Here is a 15,619-nt window from a genome sequence, read left to right on the forward strand (position 1 = left end):
GCAGTGACCAAGTTGCACTTGGGCAGGTGAGCACCCAGAGCCCTGCCCATCCCTTTTAGTAGCCATTGTCCTATCATAGCTGATGGGTACACACAGAACACACAAGGGATAATAGAGTGACTGGCTCTGGTGAACAGGGGAGATTGTGCTTCTGGGCTCCACGAAAAAGCTCCTACAGAAGGCTGCTCCTTCAAGACTGAGAGAGATGGCCATTTCACCTAACACATATAGTCAAATATAGAGAGACAGGCAAAATAGAGAGACACAGGAATATGTTCCAAACCGAAGAACAAAACAAATCCTCATAAAAAGTCCTTAACAAAATGGAGATAAACAACCTGCTTGGTACAGAATTCAAAGTAATGGCCATAAGCAGTGGATGCCTTAAAGGAAATCTGGGACATCAAGAAGAATAACATGTGCATTACAGGGATCCCAGAAGGAGAAGACAGACAGAAAGGAACAGAAAAATTAGTTGAAGAAATATGACTCAAAACTTCCCTAATCTGGGGAAGGAAACAGACATCCAGATTCAAGAAGCCCGGAGAATTCTAAATAAGATGAACTCAAAGACAAATACACAAAGGCACATTATAGTAATAATGGTAAAATTTTAGAATAAAGACATAATTTTAAAAGCAGCAAGACAAAACCAACTTGTGAAGTACAAAGTAACCCCGTAAGGCTATCATTAGTTTTTTTCAGCAGAAACTTTACAGGCAAGAAGGGAATGGCATGATATAGTCAGAGTGCTGAAAAACAAAAAAAGAAAAGAAACAAACTCCAACCAAGAATTCTCTACCCTGCAAGGTTATTCAGAATTGAAGAGGAGATTAAGTTTCCCAAATAAGCACAAGTTAAAGGAGTTAATCATCAGTAAACTGGCCTGACAAGAAATGTTAAAGGGATTGCTCTAAGCTAAAAAGAAAAAGTAATTAGTTAACACGTTGTGTACGGCGGGGTTTAAATCCCTCGTGAAGATTCTCGTGATCCATATGCAACGTGTTAATAATAAGAAAACATATAAAAGTAAAAAACACATTGGAAAAGGTAAATAAATAATAAAAGTAGTGTATCAATCACTTATAAAACAAGTGTGAAATGTGAAAGATAAAAGGTAGTAAAATTATTTTAAAATACAATAATTGCTTAAGGGAAACATAAAATACTGAGATGTAAAAAAGTGTCATCCAAAACATAAAACACGAGGGCAAGGGAGTAAAAATTTAAAGTTTTGGAATGTGCTCTAATTTAATTTATATCAACTTAAAAGAGACAGTTATATACATAGGATATTACATGTGAACCTCGTGGTCACCAAAAAACAAACAAACAAAACCACCGTATAGTAAATGGACAAAAGAAAACAAAACAAGAAAGGAATCTAACCATAACACTACAGAAAGCCATCAAAGTACAAAGGGGGAAAAAGAACTACAAAGGGAAAAAAAATAAAAGAACCAAATAGAGATGAAGTACAAAAATAGCCAGAAAACAATTAACAAAATGGCAATAAGCACATACCCATCAATAATTACTTTAAATGTGTAAATGGACAAAATTCCCAATCAAAAGATATACAGTGGCTGGATGATTTTTTTTTTTTTAAAAGACCTATCTACATGGTATCTACAAGGGATTCATCTCAAACTTAAAGACACACAGACTGAAAGTCAACAGATGGATATTCAGATAAAAGAAAGAGAGAGAGAGAGGGAGGGAGGGAGGGAGGGAGGGAAGGAGGGGGAGAGAGAGAGAGAGAAAGAGAAATTTACAGGCCAATATCCCTGAACATTGATGCAAAAATCTGCAATAAAATATTAGCAAATCAGACCATACGCTATGATCAAGTGAAGGGGACTGCAAGAATGGTGTAACATCCACAGATCGATCAACGTGATGTACCACATTAATGAAACAAAGGAAAAAAATAATATGACCATCTAAATAGATGCAGAAAAAGCATTTGACAAAATCCAACATTTATTTATGATTAAAACTCTCAACTAAGTGGATATACAGGGAACACATCTCAACATAATAAAGGCCATATATGACAAACCTATAGCTAATATCATACTCAACATTGAAAAGCTAAAATATTTTGTCTCAGATCAGGAACAAGAAAAAGATGCCAACTTTCACCAATTTCATTCATCATAGTTTTGGAAGTCTTGACCATAGCAATGAGATGAGGAAAAGAAATAAAAGAAATCCAAGTTTTAAAGGAGGACATTAAACTCTCATTATTTACATGTGACGTAATATATATATATATATATATATATATATATATATATATATATATATATATATATATATATATAAATAAAACCTTAAAGACTCCACCAAAAAATTACTAGAACTAAAACAAATTCAGTGAAGTTGCAGGATACAAAATTAATATACAGAAATCTGTTGCATTTGTATACATTAATAACAAAATAGCAGAAAGAGAAATTAAGAAAACAATCCCATTTACAATTGCACCAAAAAGAATAAAATATCTAAGAATAAATTTAACCAAAGTGAAAGACCTGTACTCTGAAAACCACAAGACATTGATGAAAGAAATGAAGATGACACAAATGGAAGGATATTTGATGTTTATGGATAGGAAGAATTAATATTGTCAAAATACTCCCTAAAGCAGTACACAGATTCAATACAATCCCTATCAAAATACCAATGACATTTTTCATAGAACTAGAACTGTAGTTCTAAAATTTGTATAGAACCAAAAAAGACCCCGAATAGTCAAGACAATATTGAGAGAGAACAAAGCTGGAGGTATTATGCGCCCTGGTTTCAAACTATATTACAAAGACATAATAATCAAAGCAATATGGCACTGGCACAGAAACAAACACATAGCTCAATGGAACACAACAGAGAGCCCAGAAACAAACTCATGCATATACAGCAAATTAATCTATGACAAAGAAGGCAAGAATACACAATGGGGAAACAACAGTCTCTTCAATAAATACTGTTGGGAAAACTGGACAGGTTTTCCATGCAAAATAATGGAAATGGACACCTATCTTACATCATGTACAAAAGTAAACTCAAAATACACTAAAGACTAGAATATGAAACCCCAAACAACAATCCTAGAAGAAAACATAACCAGAAAGTTTTTTTGACACTGGTCTTAGCTATATTTTTTTTAGATATGTCTGAAGAACAGCATTAACGAAGCAAAAAGGCAACCTACTGACTGGGTGAAGATATTTGCCAATGATATATCTGATACAATGAAATATCAAACAAAACCAAACAATCTGATTTTAAAAATGGGCAGAGAACCTGAACAGACACTTCTCTAAATGGCCAAGAGGCACATGAAAAGATGTTCAACATTACTAATCATCACGGAAATGCAAATCAAAACCACAATGAGCTACCACCTCACACCTGTCAGAATGACTATTATCAAAAAGACAATAACAAGTGCTGGTGAGGATCTGGAGAAAAAGGAACCCTCATACACTACTGGTGGGAATGTAAACTGGCGCAGCCACTCTAAAAATCAGTATAGAGGTTCTTCAAAAGAACTAAAATTAGAACCACTATATGAGCCAGCAATTCCACTTCTAAACATTTATCCAAGGAAAACGAAAATACTAATTTGAAAAGACATATGCACCCCTATGTTCTTTGCAGCATTATTTACAACAGCCAAGATATAGAAGCAACCTAAGTGCCCATCGATAGATAAAATGGATAAAGAAGATATGGACACCCACACACATATATATGTATATACACACACACACACACACACACACACACACACACACACACACATATATATATCATATATTATATACAATGAAATATTAGTTATTAAAAAAGAATGAAATCTTGCCATTTGCAACTTAGATGGACCTGGATGGTATTGTCCTAAGTGAAATAAGTCAGACAGAAAAATTATGGTATAATTTCACTTACACGTGGAATCTAAAATCAAAACAAACAACACAAAACAGAAACAGACTCATAGGACAAAACACGTGGCAGGGATTAAGGGTCCAAACTTCCAGTTATAAGTCAGGCGGAAGTAATGAACAACAGAGAGAACAGTCAATAATACTGTAATAGTGACAGAAGGTAACTAGACTTACCATGATCACTCATAATATATACATAAATATCTAATTACCATGTTGTAGACCTGAACTGAAACTAATATAATATTGCTAAGTTAATTAGACTTCAACAACAACAAAAATCGATACAATAAAATGTAGATGAGAACTCATCCCCCAAGTTAGGTTGCAAAGCAAAACAAATTTGATTGAATTTGCAGGGAAAAAAAGAAAAAGAAAAAAGAAAAGACTATTTCTAACAAATACGCTTTCTGTTAAAAAAGTAATAAGTAAATAAAATTTCCCATAAGAAAACATGTAAAAAAAATCACTTAGTAGCAAAAGAACTTATAGGAAATAAAAATAAACATAGGTAAAAAGTAGGAAAAAAAGCAAACCGGGTTATTTTCACATTTTTATTAGTCACATGTTCATCAAATATAATAAAATAGATGTAACTGGTATATAAGAAGTGTATTAATCAAAGCTGTCCTACATTATAAGGATATTTAGAAACATTTCAGTCCTATTGACTTCCTAGTTTATGTGTGCTCATCATGCTATCATGTAATATGATATGAAACCATATTTGACGATAATTTGGTAACTTCATACTCAAAATGGTGACTTCAAATTGAAAGGGCTTCAGAAAACATCTTACGTGTGTTTTGTTCAGAAAGTCTCCCACTTGGGAGACTGCAATAGAAGATGCTAAGGGATGCCTATCACTACCTTGGAGGCAACTACGCTAAACACCACGAAGGTCATGAACAAACCTGAAAGAATAACTGAGCTCATTAAATGTGCATTACCCTTCATGGGTCATTGTGATGTCACTCCAACAACACTTTGCTAAATGACACCCTAGTTTATATTGTGTAGGCGCTTCCGAAATTCAGTGAGGAAAAAAGGCTAATCTTACACTCAAAACAATTTTTATTTCATCAGAGTGAAACAAATTGCCAAGACCAACCACTTAATTTTCTGTATTCGAGGCTCACGTGAGGAGGTGAAATTGAAAGCAAATTAAAAATTGAAATCCTCCCAGGATCAGTGCAACCATCATGCCTGAGCTGTCACCTCCTTTGACCCTGAAAAGGAAAACTCCACCTTTCCTTCCTGACAGGAGCCTGCGGAGGGGAGTGTGCTTGCAATGCAGAAGCTTGGTGCTGAGGGACATTCCAAAATCAATGCATCTGGGCAGTGAGTGCGATGGAACATTCTGTGACTTGACATTAAACTTGGGAACCAAGAGCAACAGCTATTATACAAAGACATCAGGATAGAAATATCAAAGCTGTGGCTCAAGTAAATAATCAAATTTGTATTTAAAACATTTGGCAATAGCTTCCCATGACCTCCTTCAAATGAAGCCAGATACTACGCGAATCACTTAATTCAATAGGATTGACACATTTTGCATGCTTTTCGGCTTCCAATAATAAGTCTTTATTTAGTAAACTTATGTCAAAGCTCATATACACTGAGATTACATAGCAGCAGGTCTAATTAAATGTCAGCAGGAAGTTTGACATTCCACATTAGGTTTTTTGCAGAAGAACTAACCACATAATTTCATTTGGTAGAACACATATCTGATGCCTTTTTAAATATTCAAGTTTTGAGTTAAATCCAGTCGTTAGAAAAAGAAAATGCAACAGCTCGCTTGTGCTATCCTCATTCACGGGTTTCCATTCTAAGCACTTCCAGTTCTGAACAACGGCAGTAGGAGTTGCACTGCCATGAAAGGCTGGTGCCAGGGTTTGCATATTTCCTTCAGTTCGTTCTTCACATCTTTCCCTATTTGGGGTGACCACTGGGAATTCTGCTGCCATGAGTCTGGGTGAAATGTTTCACTACATCCAGAACACTTCATCAAGTTGCAGAGCCAAAATCTATTATGGTTTACAAGTGACTCATATTTTAGCTATGAGAAGGGCCTAGCAAAGAAGACTTTACATTTAAAAGTCTTAGACGTCAGAAATGTGATGTTTGGGCTACATACGAGGTATGCAGGGTCTGATCAGACCCTGTGAACAGTGCGTTTAGGTATTTATTTATGGTGTACAACTGGCCAAATTCAAAAGAGCCTGCAGTAGCTGTAACAAACGACAAGGAACTGTCTCATCTCAATAGTATTTCTGAACTTTGAAATCTTGAGGAAAACAGGAGAAACCGAAGTTTGGATAAAGGGCCTATGATCCCATCCTATGCAGCCATGCAGAGGCCAGGTGTGGCCTACTGGGGAAAACCGATGGAGCCACTACTGCATGTGCAAGGGAACCAGGAATTCCAGAGAGCCCAGGCCTGCAGCATGTCCAGACTCTACTGAAGTTCAGGGTTCACCAGAAAGGAAATCTACTCAGTTAGTTATAGTTTGTCCTTAGAATGACAAGAAAAAATTGAAAAAAATCATTGCATTTTCTAGAAGATGAGCACTAAAATATCTTACCTATACCAAACACTAGTTTATCATACTGTTTTATAGAAAACACTTTGTTAAAAGGAACATGATCTAATGATAATATTTGAGGAAGCAATGTTTAATTTGGGAATCAAAGTACTCTTTCTGAGTTTTAGGCTAATAAACATTCTGTCATTTCAAACTCTATATCTTAAATTTAAATGATGTAATGTATAAATTTAGATATCTGTGCATTTATCTCACACAAATTTGTACTGTTTTCATTCCAAGTATTCTGAAGCATACATGTTTTATATTCTTTTTAGCTATTTTTTAAAGCAAAGATAAACATACTGAGCTTTAAAACAGAACATATTTCTCATATAAACTACATGTATGTAACTGTGACCAATTCTCTTTCTCAAACAAAAGTTATTATCATCATCTCTCACATCTAAAACTCTTTCAGGAGTCAGCAGAATATGTTCTTAGGATTTCAATGCATTTCTTACTAGGAAAGAAATATGCATGAGGAATAGGCAGGCTTGGAGACGAGCCAGAAATGGCAAGCATGGCTAGAAGTGCGGATAAGACATAGTTAACTCCATTCTTGAAACAAAATGCTTTCCGTAACTCGCTAACTGTGTGGTGACATAATAAAAAGCTAGTTTTGTTGTGCTTTCAATATTGTTCAAATTAGAACCAAATAAGGATTTCTTTTAAGGCAAGGGCAATCATGTGTAACCACTTCAACTTTTCCTGAAATCAATACTGCGTAATTTCTGCATTTTAACAGATTCTTAAGGACGCCCAAAAGTCAATGCAGAATAAGAGATCAAGTTAAAATATGTGTGGTGTCATGTGAAACTTATGGAAATGTTTACACTGGTCTTCAAAACAAACACCCTGCAAAAGCATCCTGCAGTACACTTCTCAGTAGATGTTAATCTGAGTGTGGCAGACACATATCAAGAGAAAAATGCAGTATCAAATAAACAAATAAAAATATTCTACCATTTTTTACTCACTTTTGTTTTTGCCCAATAGATATAACATTTTACAAAATATAGAAGTCTTCTATTCAGAGTGCTGAAAAACAGAAAAGTAGCTTGATCTACATTAAGGATCCAAGCTGTGATGGATTGAATCATTGATCCTAATTCTTCACCCCTCCCCATAAGTAACTTCACAGTCCCTGCCCCTAAAAGTGGAGTTTCTCTCCCTGCATCTTAACTTTGGGCTCATCGATGAAAACTGCTTCGGTCAAGTGGGATATTTACAAACTCAGAACAAGTAGAGACTCGACCTGTATTGTACTTGCTCTCTTGTACCTCTGTCAGAATCACTAGAACATGTCCCGGCTGGTCCACTAGCAACAGAAAGAAGACAGGTATTGAGTACAGGCCTCCCAGCCAACGTAGCGACCTGCAGCCTGAAACACAGCTCCCTTGATGAGCCCAACTGCAACCCACCCACAGATGCATAAGAGTAGACGTGTACTGCTCTAGGCCTTTGAGATTTCATGGCTCTTGACTATGCAGCATTATCGTGGCGATACTTAACAGATACAGATCAAAACAATGGATCCATTAATTGAATATTTTACTTAATTTTCATGTTCTAAATAATGGATTACTTTGTTTAAAATAAAAGGCAAAAAGAAGAGAAACAAGTTAATCTATACTGAGAGCTGTGATATGCCTTGTACTGTGAGATAAATTCCATGACTATGAACCTATTAATACATGTTCCTACCCTATATAACTTCCCACTCTCACTTAACATGCCATCCCCCTATCTTTTAGAAAGGCCACTCAAGACATGACCTTCAAGTTCCGCCTGCTTCTCTCACAAGCCCAGGATTAAGGGAAGAGGTGGGAATACCTGATCCAAGAATAGCAAATCCTGCCGGATTGAGTCTTTCTTAAGAGTTGAAAATTAGGAGTACGATAAGAGAACAACAATGGCAGGACAACAGTAAGAGAATGCAGCCTCAAGAGTATCCACACTCCATCCTTAATAGCTTTCTAGCGCCCATATGAGGATTGGTTAGACTTTTTTTATAGAATTATTGCAATGCCAAAATAATCCCTCTGCCTCATTTTATCTTTGCATGTTAGTCTCCACCTTGGAAGAAATTTCCATTACTTGATACAAAAGACAAAGTTTTGACTTATAGCTATTCTATTTATTTTAGTTGCAAGTATATTGCTTATTTTTCCTGATATATTCTAAACAACTATTTCAAACTGTAAGACTGAAGTCTCATTTTAGAGTTTTGTGGGGGGTTTTTTACTTCAAAACTATAACAATTTTCATCTTTATAAAACAGCATTAGCTCATTCATAAATAGAAATATAGATTTTATCTGATGTAAAATCTATCTTCTGAAAACTCTGAACTCACTATCAAAATAAAAATGTACAGTGTACTGTGCTTTAATTATATTTAGAAATCCTATTTCAATGAACTCAGAAAGACTGTTTCCCTTTTAAGCTTCAACATAACATTTACTTTCTAACATAGTGACCAGCATACAGGAGGCATTTAACACGTTTATTCGATGACTTAAAAGCCAAATGCTCATTGTCGTAGCACATTTCGTTATTACGCGCACACAAATGAAGAGAATGGTGTTTTACATGAAAAATTAAGAGCACAGGATCCGAGTGGGGTGAACTACCGAATGCTGTGTTTCCCCGAAAATAAGACCTAGCTGGACAATCAGTTGTAATGCGTTTGTTTGGAGCAAAAATTAATATAAGATCTGGTATTATATACTATATTATATTATATTATTATTATGTAAGACACAGTCTTATATAAGACTCGGTCATATAATAAAATAAGACCAGGTCTTACATTAATTTTTGCTCCAAAAGACACATTAGAGCTGACTGTCCAGCTGGGTCTTATTTTAGGGGAAATGGCATCACAATAACATAACGAAAGTCTTAAGACGGCTCCTGTGATGATTATCAAAGTAAAACTAATTAACTGGAGAATATTTTTTAAAACTTCAAAAATAAATAAATAAATGACAAAATAAATGTTTTTAAAAAAGATGTTTCAGTATGGAAGGCTGTTTGTCCACTTTTTCTCATTGTCAAAGCCAAAGTACCAAGGTGTTTTAGTGAAATAACAATGTCAAAAGAGACTTAAATCTTGAAAACATTATTTCATTTTCAAGAAATAGCTAGACTGTTACATATATTCTCCCAATCGAAAGAAAAAATAGTGCAAAATATGATAAAACATCTGTATATTTATGAAATTTATTAGATAAAACTGAGGAGTAATGAAGAAATGCCGACTTTGACTAAAACGAACCATCTCCACAAAACAGCATGGTTTGATTATCTGTCCAATACACTAATTATTTTCTGCACTCCTATTTAAAAAAAGATGGCATTTTTTAAATACCTAATAAGTATGCAAAAATTAAACTCCTGCTGAGTAAGAGATTCATGGAAACCAGAATTGCAAGCACTTGAAATCTGTCAAAATTAATAAGGAAGACAAGAGAAACACTGCCGTTCTCCTGTCTAGACTAATAGAATTCTCACAGTCTGCATATGTTAATAAACGTTACAGGAAATCTATCCCCTTCCTCTAGTGGTTATATTTAGATATTAGAGCCTGTGATTGTTCAGTTAGTCAGAGAATAGTTTTTAATAAGAAACTAAACTAGTTTTAATAATCTTCATTTACATTTTACTAATACTAAAGAGTGATTAAGCATTAACATGGTCTTATTGACAATAACTTTTAATATTCTATGGATTCTATATGACAAAGCATTGTGCAAATGTTCACATAGAAGTCCCCTTAAACTACGAAAAAAAATTGTACATTACATTGGATAGGCCCTTATTTTTTAAAGTATTTTATTAAAAAAACAAAAACAAAACACCTCAACATAGACTTTTCATGGTGACAAAAATAACTTGACTTTGAAAGGCTAATATTGTTTCATTGTATTAACAATATTCAAAAGAGCCAAAGTTTATCTCTTTCAATTTATGTCTGTTTAGTAGATAACCATCTTCTCCCACCTAATTTCCCTAAGAATAAACTTCATAAAAGCATAGCAAGTATAAGTTAGAAATTTCATTCTTTAAAATACAGCAAATATGAAGTAAGTTCAAAATTTGAAGAGAAAGATTAAATACATTCAATTTATTTACTAGAAAGTATCAATATTTCTTTTAGAGTTCTACAGTTCATTACTTTCACTCTTCAAAAGTTAGCATAGCATTTTAATATTTTTCATTCTCTTAAGATTTTTTAATCATTATCAATAAAAGAACATTTGGTCTCATTTTTTTTAAAAGCATATTCTTTGTCAAAACTAAAGTTTTATGCTTCCACACAACTACAAACTCAAAGAAATGGCATGAGCCCCCTGACCAGTTTACGCACTTCATTAAATCAAGCTCCTTCTGTTGACCATTATATAGATATATTTTTTATTCACAAGATGCATCTTTATTTGTAAAGAATGAACTTTCAACAGAACCAATAAAGTTGCAAATCAAGCAATTGTCATAAACATTTTACAATAGAGGCTATAGTTCCTAGTTACTACATAGCCAATGAAACTATCCTTTAGGAAAATCTAATCTCAGTTCAGTTTACTTCCACATTTAAAATTTTCATAGTAGCAATGAGAAAGTAATCTGTTACAACAGTGAATATTGAACACGGAATTTTTCTCTTACTTTATTGGATAGTGTATTGAATGTTATTAAATGTAGAGGATATGTTCATATCTATCTGAGAAATTGTATTGCACATTTTGGTTAGCAGGAATAATAATAAATATTTATTTGGTCATATGAAAAAATAAGTTTGCAAAGCCAAAGACTAGAAGATACTCATAAAAGTCTTGGAGGCAAGAATCTAAAAAAGACAAATATTATCTTGGTAAAAGAAAACACTTTACAGTCAATATTTGTCCATTTGGGGACTTAATTTGAGATTGTCTATGATTTTCAAATTAATTTATGACTCATCTGTTTTAAAGGGAAAAGTTTCTGACCCAGTACCCATCTTGGCAAAATAATATTAATTTAAGCTCACCTTTCTGAGCAACAACTATGCGTCTGTATTTATATTTCATTAATTTATCCAATAAAATTTTATTTAGGGCCTACTATGTGCTATACTAAGTGGTCAATGTATAATAATGAACAAAACCGTATTTTCTGCTCTCATATACCTTACGTTTTAATGACATTTTAAAAATGATCCCTTATATCAGGCTCTTACAACGACAGTTTGCTGTAAACAGTTTAGGTTTTAAAACACTACATGCCTGAACACATTGGTCTGTGTGCCCAACGCTATGCAATATATGCAACCAGTAATGCACCGGGCTTTTGTTACAGCTCTGTGTGGGGCATGCTTTTTATCTGGTAACGTCTGTGCTCATGTCTATGAAATTGTTTAAATTGTAAGAGTTTGAGTCGAGCAGTGATCATGTCTTATTCTGCAGGTCTCAATACGCTCCTACAACCCTATTTATACCTGCAACTTTCTTTCAGGTTGCAAACTGTTTATTAAAGGAACCAACAACATATAATTTACACTCAAGTTGCCTACTAGAAAGAAGCGCTGTGTGAATGAATGAACAAGGTTTTCTCTACTTTTAATACATATTTCTAAAACATCTAACTTATTTTCCATTTGTTCAGATAATGTTAAAATCAACTAAAATATCCTAATTTCGCTTTGGTGTATGAGTGTTTGCCAACATTTTTTAATCTGTTCATTCATGATTGGAGTGGATTTTAATTCTCAGAAGTTCAGTGCTGTGAAAAGCAAACGTTATCTATAAAAATTCGAAGTTTAACAGTTTGAGTTAATAGCTTATCTTTTAAAACATGCATGATTATTCAGAACATATGTAACAAAAGAATAAATAATCATTCAAGTGTGTATTGGTTAATACTCTTAGAATAATATTTAAGAGTTTCTAGACACTTATATTTAAGAAAATCTTAGAGAAGCCAAAATTAACTTGTTTGGGGTCTAGTTTCAATAATAATATTAACTGTCAGGCAAGAAAAAATAAGGGTAAGGAGCAACAGCATAATCTAGAATGGAAACAGAATATACTTAAATATGTAAAACTATAAACTTAGTAAACATTTCATAAATATAGCATCCTTATACAAATGAGAAACCAATGAAAATTTCAAATTAAACACACACCCAGTAGAATTCAAATTAATAGCAAAAATTGGATATGACAGAGGATGTTTTGCTGCAAATAAGTTCTGTATCAGCAGTGTGAGATTTGGTACAAGTCCGTCTATGTTACCTGGCTTTCAGTCCTGATGCCATTATGCAGTCACCTTCACCTGTTTCTAAGCCTCAACTTCTTCATATATAAAACAAGGCTCCCAAACGCAAAAAGAATTATGGTTTTTTTTTAATAATGTCAGGGAAATATACATGAATCACAGAAACAGGTTTTGTATACATGCAGTCAGGTGGCTGTAAATGTAAGTAATAACATTCAAATAAAAAGCTTACTAATAATTATCACACATTGAAATGTTTGTTAATAAAATCTTATAATTGGTTAAAAATAGCAATTAAGTTGTTCCTTAAAAATGCTTTTCTGGATGACATCAAAAGTCAGGAAAATCTTTTGAGCCAGGTTGTAAAGCCCTCCATTGGAAAATGAGAACTACGGAACCCAGGGCAGAGATACAAAAGAGCTTGCTAACTTCCAGGACCATGCTTTTTCACTAGGTTTGCAAACTAGAATCACCAGATGGAATTTTCAAAGTACACATTTGCAGGCCAAAACTCCAGGGAGCCTCACTCATTAGGGTACCCAAGCAGGTTGCCAAGGCCTGAGCAAGTACTACAAATGGTCATTCGGGGAGGTGAACACTCAAGAAAATGTGAGTGAAGCTACACGCGAAACTGGATAGGAAATAAAATCGTCATCATTTTTTCTCTTTTCCATAGCAATAACTGCCTCAACCAAACATACACATGAGAAATCAGTTAGCTGCTTTGCCAAATGTGTTGTGTCATTAAATTTTAAGACAAAGGAGATTGCCAGTGAAAACATTCTCTCTATACTTTCAACTTAGAATCACCAAAAAGGAACTTAAAATAATGATCATACTTTCTTTTTATTTTGCCCTACGGCTAATATATTGTCCTATTTTAGAATTATATGTTGGATATTGTAAATTTATTGCAAATCGTTATGCTGTTCACCTTAAACTTACACAGTGCTGTATGTCAATGATTCTCAACAAAACTGGAAAGAATGAGCTAGATGTACAATATCAAACATATAATTTGATCAAACTTTCTTTTTGTTGGCTTTATAAGTTGGTAAATCACTAAGCCCCACAGGAAAACTTCAAACTTTGCCATTGAATATTATGGTACTGTCCTTCCTCAAGTGACAATCTATTAAAAAACAAACAAAACAAAAAGACTCCTGAATGTGAATTTATTTTGCTCTGAAGATGCCAAGATGTGTCTGTGAATTGAAGTCTTACATAAAGTTATGCAAGAATATAAAGGACAAATGTCATACTTGACCACTTATCTGATGCCTACATTGCTTTTCTAGGTGCTAGTATTACAAATAAATGTGTTCTTTTAATCCTCTATTCAGATGCTACTGGGAATCTGTATCTGAATACTTAATCATTCCTTGTGTTTTTACAAGTGATTCCATCTGGGTTTAGTGAGGATTATCAGGCCCCCTCTGCTCCCCTATGTATTAAGTGGTTTATTCAGCAAATATTGATGGAATGTCAGGACTGCACACTTTATTGAGATAGATGCTCTTGAACAAGCGAAAAAAGCAAGGTCAATCAGGACAGTTCTGTGAATATGTTAAAATCCACTGAACTGTACCCTTTGGAAGGGTGAACTTTATGGTATGTGATTTTCTATCTTGCTAAAGCTCTTAAAAAATAGGTAAGAGGACTTTTGAAATCAGTAAACCTATAGAATAAGGAAGTGATGCTTATTTCATGTCACTTATTTGTATCGATGCCAAGATGGTGCCTTTAGATACTACCTCCCTTTCAAAATTTTTCCAAAGAAGGTTTTCAATAATCTGTTACAGAATATTGTCAAGCTCACGGGTTTACACAGATGTTTCATCACTGAAAATAGGGGCTTGTCACCAAACTTATGGAATGCTGCAAGAACTTCAAAGATCACCAAATGCAACCATAGGTTTACATTGCTTCCTAACACTCGGTTTCACTTTTACAAGGCAAGATGCAAGGGAAAGATGTGGGGAAGACAGACTGAAGCCACCACTACTCTGTACAACTGACAGACCAGCAGGTGATAACACAGAAGGTGACAATAGAATCTTAGAATTGGTGAAGATCATCTTGCCTGCGTCCTCTGAATAAAGAATCTGAGGCCAGAGATACAGTGATGTCTCGACTTCAAGGTTAGTAGAGGTCTATGACCAGAATGGAGATTTTCCCTAACATTTCATCCTTTAGCAAATATGCCATTTATCTTAAAGTGGAAATAGTCTAAAATCAAATGTATAGAGTCCTAATTCTTTTTCTGATACATTTATGATCTTCATCTAGATGGCATCAGAAATTAGATATTAAACAAGGGTTGTTTCTTGCCCTCAATTTCTGAAGGAAGGCATATCTGCTACAACCCTGTTAGTGGGTTTAAATCCTGGCTTCTTCATTTTCACCTGTATGAATTTGGGAAATTATTTAACCTGCATGTGCACCTTTCTTCATCAATGACCGTGAGATAATTAAAAAGTACCTGCTTACAGGGTCGGTGAGATGATTAAATAAGATGAGGACATGAAGCACATAGAATAGTGTCCGACACACAGTAAGTGTGCATTAAAAGAGAGCTGATATGACTATTAGTTTTATTGAATGGTGTGTCGTTTGTAAGCAACAGAACACAAATACTCAACACACACACACACACACACACACACACACACACACACACAGACTCTAGTAATAGAAATAAAGTTTCATTTATTAGAAGGAATATTTTTTAGGCACACGGTAATAAATGCCAACCATTTTTAGGCCCTCATTTTGATCCATACGCATCTCCTTTTGCATAAAACATAAAAATATGT

The 15,619-nt window shown here is 34.2% G+C and overlaps 1 protein-coding gene across 1 annotated transcript in view; it reads right to left on the reverse strand.

The window, feature by feature from the left end:
* The window catches only part of FAT4 (FAT atypical cadherin 4), a 148,563-nt gene that overhangs the window by 80,532 nt on the left and 52,412 nt on the right, over positions 1-15,619 (reverse strand). The gene's annotated exons all lie outside the window — the stretch shown is intronic.

This window comes from Rhinolophus sinicus, linkage group LG07, assembly GCF_036562045.2.
Source record: "Rhinolophus sinicus isolate RSC01 linkage group LG07, ASM3656204v1, whole genome shotgun sequence".
Taxonomy (NCBI): Eukaryota; Metazoa; Chordata; class Mammalia; order Chiroptera; family Rhinolophidae; genus Rhinolophus; species Rhinolophus sinicus.